At 34.8% G+C, this 12,658-nt stretch overlaps 1 protein-coding gene and 1 long non-coding RNA gene across 11 annotated transcripts in view; one reads left to right on the top strand and one right to left on the bottom strand.

Annotated features, from left to right (window-relative positions):
* Positions 1–12,658, top strand: part of DGKB (diacylglycerol kinase beta) — a 332,462-nt gene that overhangs the window by 203,014 nt on the left and 116,790 nt on the right. The gene's annotated exons all lie outside the window — the stretch shown is intronic.
* Positions 1–12,658, bottom strand: part of LOC135295545 (uncharacterized) — a 46,151-nt gene that overhangs the window by 28,568 nt on the left and 4,925 nt on the right. For all 3 annotated transcript variants that reach the window (XR_010357684.1, XR_010357683.1, XR_010357678.1), the window contains exon 2: positions 11,239–11,317. This is a non-coding gene — a long non-coding RNA (uncharacterized LOC135295545). The remainder of the gene's footprint in view (positions 1–11,238; positions 11,318–12,658) is intronic.

Here is a 12,658-nt window from a genome sequence, read left to right as displayed (position 1 = left end):
CTGTGTTGATGAAGTATGGTCAAGTAATTCTATACCAATCAATAAGGTTATTTTCCTTGTTTTTTCATGAACATGCTAAATAAAGTATTGTAATAAAATTGGGTTTTATCAAATACTGGTTTGTTTTTTTTTTTTTGAGAGGGCTTATAATCAGAACTAATGAACATTAACATGGATTTGCAGCTTCAAGCTTCATTTTGAATGAATTAATTTTCAAATCTCAGAAGTAAAGGGCTAATCTTTACATATGTTTGATATGGCTATAATTCATGTTTACAACAGATGCTAGGTTTTATAAACAGTTAAGCAGCAGCTCTTTCTAATATATGTCACAAACCCAACAAAACCTTCTTTCAAAATCCAGTCAAGATTGCTAAGTGGCCACAACACACTTACATATAATATGATTGACAATATCCAATCAATTAAAAGCAATGAAATGAATTGTTAAGGGATAATTTTTACACTTCCTATTTATTAAACATAAACACATTACTCTTTAGTAAAAAGAAATTAAAATTTAATCAGAAACATGAAAACCTTTAGTCTGAACTGTGGGTGCTTTATGGTGCTTTTTTAATCCTTTAATTCCGGTAATTAAGCCCCTGCTACAGTTCCCATAGATAATGAGGAAAACCCAGATACTCCTTTAGTACACCACATTCTGACAGAATATACAGCATGTGCTTTTACTTCTCTTGTTCTTTAACTCACAAGAAATTGGGTCCTAGATTTGCATCAGATCCTGAATCTTGTGAACTAATATAGTCCAGGTTTCAATTCTACACTCTGCAGTTGCTAGTTGGTTTATATCATATTAGACAAACTTAGTTAATTGTAAAGAAAATATTGAGTAATTTAGCCAGTCCTCCTAACCCTATCTTAGAACTACTCTTCAAAATTCATTTTTTAATAGATTACCTTAAAAGTAATGCTTTCAACCAATATGTCAGTTCCTGATTAAGTAATCAAAGTTCTTATCTTCATTGATTGTAATTTGAAGTGCTTAATGTATCAAATAAAGAACCTCTGTCAACATCTCCATCATTTCAGATAACATTTTCCATGTCACTCTTTATCCCATTTGAATGTAGTTTGCCTGGCCCATTCCTATGTGTTTTCATTTAAGTAATCTGACTGTTTTCTGATCTGATTCCAAGTGCCTCATTTTTATTGCAATAGGTTACGTAGCCCTTTCTAAGAAATGGGCAAAGCTAGAGGTATTTCCAAATTTCTAATATGAAGTAAAGTGTAATTTGTGTGTCTTGAAAAAGAAGATCAGTCAAGCAGATCTCTCTCAGTTAAAGTTCTTACTCTCTTCTGATTTATATCTTCATTTTATTGACATAGGGTATATTTTTCCAAAGAAAATATTTTGAAAATGTTTGTTTTAAATATAATAGAGAAATTAATATAATGCATTTCTATGAAAATTGAATGATAGATGCAGCTGTACAATACTGCCTTTGTTATAACTGCATTGTTGCTGTCATTGTCTTCAGAATAATTTTGGAGCTTGGTTTTACTTGTAAAATAATATTAATTACTGCTTCTTTTTATTTCACCTGATAATGACACAATTATATAATCAAAATTGAGAGATATTTGTCATACTATTGAAGATGTCTTTAGCATTGATATAACCAAACTTATATTTTCTATTCTTTCATATTTGTGTTTTCCTTTTTTATATATTTTTTATGTAATGATAGCCAAAATATTGATTTTTTTTTCAGTATCTTTGTCTATGTATGTGTATGTTTTAAATTACATTTTTAGAAAAATGCACAAACCAAAAAACATCTGAGAAAATGTATTGGCTGACTTGGTGATTTATTGGGATTGGCTGTTGCTTTTTCTGATTTTTGACACTACTGCTATTGAAGCCAAGTATGTGTAAGGGATAAAGGTGGTTTAAAGTTCTGTTGTCTGTCTTTCCCTCATGATACTTCATAGACTGCCTTACAGAAGTGATTTGGGAATACTATTTTGGTAATTTATGCCTTTGAACATAAATCATATAATTTCTTCTGTTCTTGCCATTCCTAAGATGGGCTTACTCATTTTAGGATATTTCTGTGTGCTGTCAGGGCACTGAAGGAATTCCTGTCTGGCTTCTCTTAAAATTCTATTGCTGAACGATTGGCAACTATTGATCTACAACTGCTTCTGAAGTAGAATATTAATGGATGGCAATTTTCTCTCTCACCATTGACATTGACACTAAGATCTTACTCTCAACTCTTCCCTTTGTCACACAGAGATATTGTAGGAATTTTAAAAAATTTGGCAGATTGCTAAAAGAGAAATACTTTATGTTCAATTAGCCGTCTATTTGTCCTTTCAGAAATACACATTGTATATATATATGCGCTGTCTTGAGTGCTCTCTAATGTTCAGCTTTGGTTTGGGTAAAAGTGTTCAGATCAACAAGGCACATTGCAGATTGTTGGCTAAGGGATCACTATACCCCTGCCTCCTTCCAGTACTTTATGGAGTACTTTTAAAGGAGTACTTCATGGGGAAACTGCCAAAACAGGATACAAGATGGGCAAAGAAACATGTGGGGAACAGTGTCATTTTGGTATTGTTTCTCAGTTTTAAAGATCAGGGGTTACTTAATTAGTTAGGAGTTACTTAGTTAATTCTGAATTCATTACTGATCAGGGATTGTGAGAATGAGCTTGATGTTTCTCTTATGTTTGCATGCCATGGCATAAAATGGACCACAATAGGAAAAGGAGAAAATCATTGGACATAAAAACTGTTGTCTGGTGGTTACTTGGAATTTATTAAGATTGCAAAGTTCTGAGTTAAATCCAATTTCAACCCCTGTAAATCAGCTTAGTTATGGCAAAAATTAATACTGTTCCTTAAGTTGATAAATTAATATTAATTTTAAAAATAATAATGAACTTAGGTTGGTTTTTTTTTTCCCAGATGAGTTAAAATTCAGGACCAGAGTGTCATTTGAATCCATGTGACACAGGTGGATGTGGTAGAAGCTACCTAGGAGTTTAATTTAATAGTATGAGGAAAAAGTTGCTAGTTTCGCCATTTTTTCTTTTTTTTTTCCTTTTATTTTTTTTGGTTCAAATTAGACTTAGGGAACAGCTGCAAGTAATATGGTTTCCTGATTCTTGAGAACCTTTCAGTTACACTGTTTTTAATAAAGATTTGTCCATATGAGGGACAGCAAGGTCTGCTAACCTTTCTTGCAGCATGCTATTTCTGAGCCAATTATGAAGATGTCTAAAGGCATCGAATGCTCTTTGGAACAGTAACTTTGTGATTTGGGAGTATAATGGCCAGCTGGAGAACTTTCTCTGTGGTTAGCATATCTGTGTTCACAATATATAAAAAAAAACAAGGGCAGAATTGATTTTTTTTTATGAGCTAAAATTCTTCTTGGATTTTTCTTATACTTATGGTGATGTATTAATAACTATAGTAACAGCAGAAGTAGCAGAAGCTTCCTAAGTGTTTTGGATTTTGATAGTAGAGCCTTGAAGGCTGTGTTAAATTGTCAATCTAGGGTTTTTATCAAGATTTTGTTGATGTTCAAAGAAAGAAAAAAGTGTTAATCAAAGAAATATGTTCTTCTTGCTGATACGAGGCAGCTGACTATTCACACTGAATGAAATCTTCAATATGTTTAGCTGCTTTGATTTCTCAGGGAATTGTAGTGTAAATCCTTACTGGAAATTATTTGGGAACATAAATTTAATTGATAAGTTTTTCTGAGCTTTCCAAATGAAACCTGAGTGGATTGACTAAAGTATGGCTTATCCAAAAGAGCCTTGCAGCAGGAGAGCTGCACAGCAGCCAGGAGGACATTGCAGCCATGGGACTGGTTTTCCACTGGCATCATAGGGCAGTCAGCCAGGCAGAGGGAGTTGGAACTCAAGTTCCCCTTCTGACAAGGAACAATCAGATACACTCTCTTATTCAGAAACTGTTTTAGTGACTAAAAAATAAAATAGGAGCAGGACTACAAGGAAAATTCAAAGTCCATGGTACACTACTAGAGCAGAAGCACAGATAACAAGTAAAGAGTTTAGAATTTGACTCTTTCATGAGGTGATGCAATTTTGCATTATTTAAAGTCTGGGGAAATTCTGAGTTTTTACTATGTTGCTCAAATTACTAAAAATATTTATCCACTACTTTAGTCACATAAGCAAAATAAGTATCCTGGAACCTGGACACCTCTGCTGCAAAGGTGGTGGTTTATGTGTTGTGCACTAGCAGCTGCATGCCAGAATGAGGGATTCCTAAGTGCTTTTTTGAAATCTGGAATAGGAGAGCAGCAGCAGGAGACAATAAACCATGAACTGCCATGAAGAGCTGTGGTGCTATCTAGGTGAGTGGACACTGGGAGCCAGACAAAACAATAGACAGTAGTAGACAAAATTCAGGAGGAAAAGATTTTTATGTGCCTGAACTGAAAGGGTACGAAAGCCCAGGCGTCCTCGGAGGAACCAACCTCAGTTGTTTCTCTGTTACTGTACTGTGAATAAATTGCATTATAGAATGAGGCATCTGAGTCTCTGCTAAGGGAAATGTAAAGCTCAGCTGGTGAGGAAACCTGGTGTGACCACCTGTGTGTGGGGTATGGAGAGAAGTAGGCACCTGTCAGCTTGCTGGATCCACCCTTTCTGAAGGGGCTTTGGTCCCAGCAGTGACAGTAGCTGGTGTTGGGAATGTGACTGCCAGAGAGTCTCATGAATGGTCAGACTGGGTAGTTTGCTTAACAACCTACAATGCCCAATGACACTAAAATTGTAGAATGAGGGAATATAGGCATGGTGCAGAACAGTCCCTGTCAGAGAGACATATTAGACGCAGCAAACACTGCCGAAGACAGCACTGCTTAGAGATACAGGAAGAAGATGCCTGTCAGGGCTACTCTGAACCTTCACTAAATCTGACAGTTTCTCAAAATGATTTGTGGACAGTCACAGTTGACCTGTGTAATGAGCTACTTCTAAGCTGGATGGCCCTGCAAGGTCTGCATGAAGCACAAGACCACATGTTCTCCTGATGTTTAGGGTGGATTTAAACTACTAAAGGATAAGGCAATATCACTGTGGCTGTTTTTCTTGTACTTCCAGAGCCATCTGAGTTGGCACTAGCTCTGCCATTCTGGAAGCATGCTCCATTATAAAATGGAGATGTGGCAGAAGTATTGGATAAAATGTATGCACTGGTTGAGTACACTGGATCATAAGATACTGTTCCCTAGTTCCCTATTATACCAGCTTCTTATTCCTTACAAAATGTATTTTAGCTGTGTCTAGTTAAGGAAGTCTTTGAGATTAATTTTTAACTTAGAAATTTGTTCTTGCTGTAAGGCACACTCATCTTTTCCTTCCCCTGGCTTCTTAGGACTTCTCTTGTTTCTCTTTCTGATTTGACTCCTTTTTTCCTTGCCTTTCTTGACTTAACTTTGCTCCTTCACCTTATAAAATAATCAAGGGTACAGATTTCAACAAAACTATACTCTTGGTTAAGAAGGATTTCCATTTTTATTATAAAGCTAAATTAAGAGCTACTTAATGCTCATGGTTTAGTATTTTAATAAAAAGGGAACGGGAGAAGCTGATAGAGTAAGAGGAAAGTGCTTTTCAGCCATGTCTCTTACTTGAAGTCTTAAATGCTGCTTTGTTTTTTGTATTATTTATTTGTTTTTTCTGAGACCTGTATAGTATATTGCCTACTTTCTTCATAACACTTCTCTGTGAAGTAAAGTTGCATGTGGTGTACACTTACGCTAGAAAACTCTTTGACAATGTAAATTTAAGTAATAAAACCATAAGTATGGCCATTTAATGCTCTGAACTAGTAGCACAGTAAAACCTGTAGCTTGGAAAAGGGTATATTCAGTTTCTGTGCCAAGATTTTGATGCACAGTAAGAAGTCTGTGAGAGCTTCTGGAGCTGCAATCCCTTTTAAAAGGATGTAGAGAAGGGATTTTCATCATGGAAGTCTGTTCAGAAGCATGAAGCAAAGTATTAATGCCACTGCAGACTAATTGCTATCCAGTTTTTGTAGAATTAATTACTTTTATGGTTTTGGGGTTTTTTTGAAAGCACTCTGACATATCTGACTCTGAATATTATTTTGTTCTGTTGTTCAAGAATTTAGATTTGGAAATAAGCACAGACCTGTTGCCTGGCAATGTCAGACTGTATCACTGAAATCCTGATTTGAGTTTTTATATTTTTCACTTTTTTTCCAAAGATATGCATTTGATCTTTACAGTTGTAAGCTAAAAAGTGCAGCGAGACAGAGTTTACTATAAAACCAATGACTTCAGATCTTGTTTCATTAACTGAGGTACTGTCTTGTACATTAAAATTAAGTAACCTCCAATATTTTAGACTGATTATCTTATTTTACAGACTAATGATAATGTCCTGTGTATAATATCACAGAATATTGAACAATTTTTATGGCTGGATATATCTTACCCACAAGTCACAGGAGGTTTACTTTTAACTGTATCAGATAATACTTAAGGAAAGTCAGTAACTATCAGTTATAGTTCTTAACCTTCTGAAATTCTAGATTGCCCATGAGAGCAAAGTATCCTGCTTCCTGGAAGGAGGAAAAAGTATGTAACTAGTAAAGATTGCTGGCAGATAGTGATGAGCAGAAAGTAGTTTCCCTGATGTGAAAAAAATAAGAACCTTCCTTCATGACAGAAAGAGAACTTTGCCTCTCTTGCAGTTGCTGCTAGACTGAGAGCTACAGTGCTTGCTTGAAATAAGACAGTCCCAGCTGTAACCCCCTGGTTAAGAGTCACCTTCTCCATCTGTGCTGCTTAAGTAAAGTACAAGTTGCGTTGTGCCAGGCAGCTTGAGGTTTTGCTTCTCTGTTTGTTAAATGGTGAATGTTTATTTAAAGGAAGCAGAGCACCTGAACAGTATAGGCTCATCCAAGGGACTTGGACGATGATTATGCTGTCCTGCTACCAGGGTGACAACTCCAGCAGGTAAAAATGAAAATTGTGGCTAGAATTGCAAAGGTAAGAGCAGTTGCCTAAGATGTTGGTTATTAATTTATGCCTTTAATGCAAATGTGGTATACACAAACTGTGTCTCCTAAGTCACAGGTGATGTACATTGACTCACCAGAGACAAATAATAAAGGGTAGTTAAGTGTGCTTTTAAATGTGGCTTTAAGCTGATATTCCATCTGTTAGCTAACAACTCTTTCTAGATGAAAATTCCATTAAAATTGGCTTCATTATGTGTAGGGGATTTTTTTGGTTTCACTGCATAATACAGCCTAATCAAACACAGCTAAAAATAATCTAGTTTAGCTCTACATGGAAGACATAATATGTATCCTGAGAGGGGAAAAACCCAAAGGTAACAACCTGCGCTGTATTTTTTTACTGCAATGGCCAGTGAAATAAAGTCTTTATTTACTGTGAGCCCAATAGGATTTCTTCATACAGGGCAGACAATATGACCCTGTGTTGGCTTACAAGATGGGTTCCTGTATGTATTTACAAGCTCTGACATTCTGCAACTACTTCACAGAAATTCTTTGAAGGTATGGAGGTGAAATTTCAGTCTTAGGTAGATTGATATTTTAAATAATGATGTATTAAGTATTTCTGTCAAGATTTCTAATTTTTTAACATAGGTCTGTCTAAAGATTTATTCCAGGGACATCTTTGGTAGCACTTCAGATTATGTTTATCTTGATTTTATCTTCTGGGTTGCAATAGAATACTAATTTTCAGTTTTACAGAAAAAGAGCTAGAGATACAGAGATATTAGTTTTGTCCCACTGCTTATGATGAAGATCAAAAAGAGGAAAAATAAATTACATTATCTACTTTGTGTTTAATGTACACTTTCTACGTTGGAAACTAGTGAAAATAGTTTACATGTTTGCTAAGATATAATAGCTCACCTTAATAAAAAATGCACATAGAATATATTTGTTTCTTACCATTTTAGAAACAGTTGCTACCCTCATTTGTACTTCATAATCCACCACAGTGAAGGCTTAATAGACCATTAAAGAAACGGTGGGAAGTTAATTTTAATATGTAATGGTGTGAGGGGGTTTATTTTTTTCCTTAATACAATGAAGCTTCTAACAATTTTATTTGCGAAGAAGATGATTATTTAATAAAGTGACAAACTGTCCCACTGATAGGATACATTAATTTTCTTCTAAAGCTGTTCCTTGTACTCCATAAGAAGGTGATAATTAGGTTTGCAGATTAGAATAACATAATCAGACCACTTGTGTGGATGCTTGTTAAAATATATTTTCCTCTTCATATAAGCCTCATAATAATTAAAAACTGTTCAAAAAGAGAACTATTCTTTTTCGGTAGGGACTTTATAAATGAGTCCTAATAATATATCAAGTTATTCTTAAGCTAATTCAACTTTTTAAAAGGTTAGTATTTGAAAAAGAGTATGGGAAGTGATTAACTGGTGAGTTTAAGTATTAGCATTAGGTTTTGCAGGAACACCTACAGTATAAAACAGCGCTCATTCATATCCTGATTTAATTTCTTCCACTGTCACTCCTGATTGTTCCATTTAATCTTTCTTAAGTCACATAAAATTATCTTGTATGTGTAAATTAACAATCATTTTCTAATTTCACTGCAAACTTTAAGCACTGTCAGAGAAAAAAAAGTACACTGGCAGTGATTAATTCTCTATTTTAACCAAAACTAAATGCAGTTGCAATTGAGGTAGAGTGCACACAGAGTGATTTTTTTTTTTTTGGTGATTCTAGACTCCAATAAAGGCAGTGGAGAAATAGCAATGAATGTGGAATGAGTGGTTCACATCTGAACAATCAAGTCTTGTGTCTATCACATTGAATCAGAGTAATATTCAGTGACCTTATGTTTTAAAGCATTGAAGCCAATTTCCTTTGCTTAGGATTTGTGTAGTATTCAGTACTTCTTAAAACTAACTTCCTGGCCTAAACCCAAGGTGGAAAGTGCATGGCCTAAGATCATTTAAAGTGTCTTTAAGTGTTCCAATTCCTTCACTTTTAATAAGATTAAGATTTTTTTTTCTATAGTTTAATGAATTCGTATTCTAGGGAAGAAAGGAAAGTGTGTGTTGGTTTTTTTTTCACAAGAACCTTGAAATTAATCCTATGCTAAAGAATGAAAACTGTTTTCTCAGTATTTCATCACTGTGTTCAAACTTTCATGGTCCAAGATGTTTAATTACAACAGTTATGACCAGTGTGTTGATAAAGGATAGCTGATTTAAACACTAAAAACCCAGCATGTTCTGGCTAGAAATCACTTCCATTTCAAACAACTGAATGTAGAAAAAAATGTTACATTATTAAATACTGCAATCATCTAATTTGTACATACATTCCAGTAAGCCTTACTTTGTGTGCATAGTTTAATATGTATATTTGATATACTGGCCTAATCAGCTTCAGGTTGTTGTGGGGACATGTTTTATGGACAAGTGAAAAGTAATCAGATTCTTTTTATTACCATTATGAAAGAAGTAAAAGAATATTTTTTGTAGTGTGCTAAATATACATACAGAAAAGGAAAAATATTCAGTCATTTACAAAAAGGAATGCAATACTGACTGATTTAACAGCAGTAGATTCATATTGTAGACTCAGTCATGAAGGGATTTATAAAATATATTTTTAATATTATTAAGTCTTTTTTTATCATTGGTGGATATTAGCAAAATTATCTTACCACGTAAAGTAAATCATATGACAAAGATTAACCAGTACTCTTACCCAGAAATTGATCAACATGAGCTCTATACATCTATAGACCAACAATTTACAAACAATTGACCCCACTTCTCTCTTTCTAAATAGATGATTCCCAACAATCATCATGGTAAATAGCTAGTTTGAATGACAATTTATGTAACAATTCTAGATATTTTTGGTTGAACAAGGCATACTCATAAAGCATCCCGGAAAAAATAGAATTTTTTAAAGTGTCATAAAACTATGTAAGTCTTCAAGGCAGCAGTTATTAGGTATAATTCCTTTGGTTTACATTGTGGTAAAGGAAAAGGTGATGTAGGTGGGATGTTCTGAGGATATGTTTTATCCTTCATTTCCAGAATCTATAGCTTGGTAAAGTGAATGGCAAACTTTCCTCTTAGGACTTTTGCCTTTTATAGGTAAGCAAACAGTCTAAAGACAGCAGGTTTATTATGTCAAATCCTCTCCAATGGATTCTTAACAAAACACCACCTGTAAAATGCCATAACTGCAATGTTAATGAAGAAACATGATGGTCTCTCATCAGTTTGCAGGCTGAACGCCTCTCTATAAATGGCAAGAGTTTCAAAGTTTCAAAAAGGACCTATAGGTGGAAGTGTAGAAATCCTGTTACAGGTCTGTGTACTGGCCTTCCTTACGTAGGAAATATTGCCATGTTGAAAGTGGATGGTTTATAGACTACCCAGCTTCAACTCCAAATTAAAAGAGGAAGTGCTTACAGATCCATGATGTCCTGCTTGATCTCTAGTTTTAATGTTGTCTTAAGAGGCCTGGCTTTGTCTTTAAAATAATAATTTATGCTTTAACGCCCTAGAAATAATTGGAAAATTAAGGAAGAGAATTTAAATTTTCATTATAACTACCTCATAAGCTCTATGTGTGTTTACAATTGCTCTCTCAGGTCCATGAATATATAAGAGCTCAGATAAAGCCTTCAAGGATAGTGAAACAGGTGTGTAAGGATATGTATAGGTTTTCCAGGGAGACTAGAACCAAACTGATATCCCCTGGAATTCAGCCCAAGGCATTGACTGCCAAAGGATATGTCATCCCTTTTATGCATGCTAGAAACATATGCATTAGCAAAAATTTTATATAATTTGAGGAAAGATGTTTCGAAGCAGAAATATGTAGTGAGCTTTGTTCCTTTCCCCCTTTGCAAGAAATATACTAATCTCACTAATTATTGGAGTGTTTATTGATTACATTACTAACCCAAGTCTTCATATTGCCACAGGGGGCAAGCAGACTGGGCTTTCCTAAATGTAAAAATATTGAACATTAGCAAAATTCTTGTGGGACATTAAGTGCTAAAAATGTCTTTGAGAGTTAAAAAGGTTAGAAAGTTTAGCAGGTCATCACACTCTTTTTCTTATTACACAGATTTTTAAAGCATTCAAGTGTTAACCTTTTGAAAAGGAGAGGGGAGGAAGAAAGGAGAGGGCCGATGATTGGGAGATACTTAATTACCTGTTTCTTTAAAGAAGGTGTAGTCAGGTCCAGCCTCATTCATCTGCCAACACTTGCATAAAGCTGCTGGAGTGAGCTCCTGTGAATACACAGTTGTAAGGCTCTAATTTGAGATAAAATAATGCATCAATAATTGATAGGCACTTATGAATGTAATTCATTGAAATCTCACCTGTGGCCCAACCTCTGCCACTCTAGGAAGAAAGAGATATAGCAGTTTTCTTTCTGGTTCTATCCAAGTCATTGTGTGAGCTTTATAGGGGATTTAAGCAGTAAATTGTACACAATAAACTTATAGAAGAAGCCTGGCATGAAGTAGAGCCTTTTAGTAAGTGTCTGCATTTTTTTTGCTTTCTTTTACCCCTCTTTAAAAATATATATTAAAAAATAGCACTTTGTTTGGTTCCCCACTAAGAGTAAGCTTTTCTTTGAATGTCATCCATTTTCTAGAATTTTTAAAAATTGAAAAGCTTTGCCCTTTTGACCTGCTAATACATCTCAGTCACAGTTCACTGCGAAGCTGTGACAACACACACAGTGATAACAAGGCAGGCTGTTACATCCTCATTTTTTTAATCTTGACTATACCAGCATTACTGTGACACAACTCATCAGGTTTGGAATAATGTAATTAATTTATGAGATTCCACATAATTAAACTAGTCACCTGTGAATATATCCAAAGGGATCTTTCAATGCTGTTAATCTGGGTATTTCATTCCATTTTTGCCTAAAAAAGATTATTTAATCTGCATATTATTGGATGAGTGCCTACAATATTATTTCTAGTTTAAGCATGCCTCCTCTCTCTTTTGTAGAGGCCAGCAAATGAGGAGATATGCCAGTATTACCCCCTAGACCACATTCTTCTCCTGCCTCAGTTCTGTAGAGTCTAGAGACTCAAAAAGGAGAGTAAGTGATGTGGTTCTCTTACACAGAGGCATGTGTATGAACAAGGCATGAGACGAGATCATACACACGATGTGATGTTTGCTCTTTTCGTGAGTGCCTGAAGCTCAGGGGAGCAAAATTGTGGATAGTGGGTTAGCTGGCTGCAGTCACTCATCAGAAGTCTTTCAGAGTTGTTGTCAGCCTAGGACAGTTGTGTAGATTAAAAAGACACTTGAATTTAACTGTTTATTCTATTTTCTAGTAATTGAAAGTTATATGAGCTAAAATCTTAATTTTACTGATGAAAAATCAGTTTGCCTTGAGGTAGTATGTTCTAATTTGAAAAAGAAAAAACAAATTGCATTAAATGCATTTGCATTGAAACAAAGGAAGCCTTTATGTTCTCACTTGCAAAAAAAACCCTCCTAGAAAAAAAAAATGCAATACAGGCATAGCCACTTATTTAAGTAAAAGGATACAGAATCACCTGTGAGTAAAATCAAGGCAAGGGCTCTGCAATGCATTGTTA

This window comes from Passer domesticus, chromosome 1 (genome assembly GCF_036417665.1).
Source record: "Passer domesticus isolate bPasDom1 chromosome 1, bPasDom1.hap1, whole genome shotgun sequence".
NCBI lineage: Eukaryota > Metazoa > Chordata > Aves > Passeriformes > Passeridae > Passer > Passer domesticus.
Note: the sequence above shows the minus strand (reverse complement) of the source record. Positions and strands in the feature narration are given on the sequence as shown.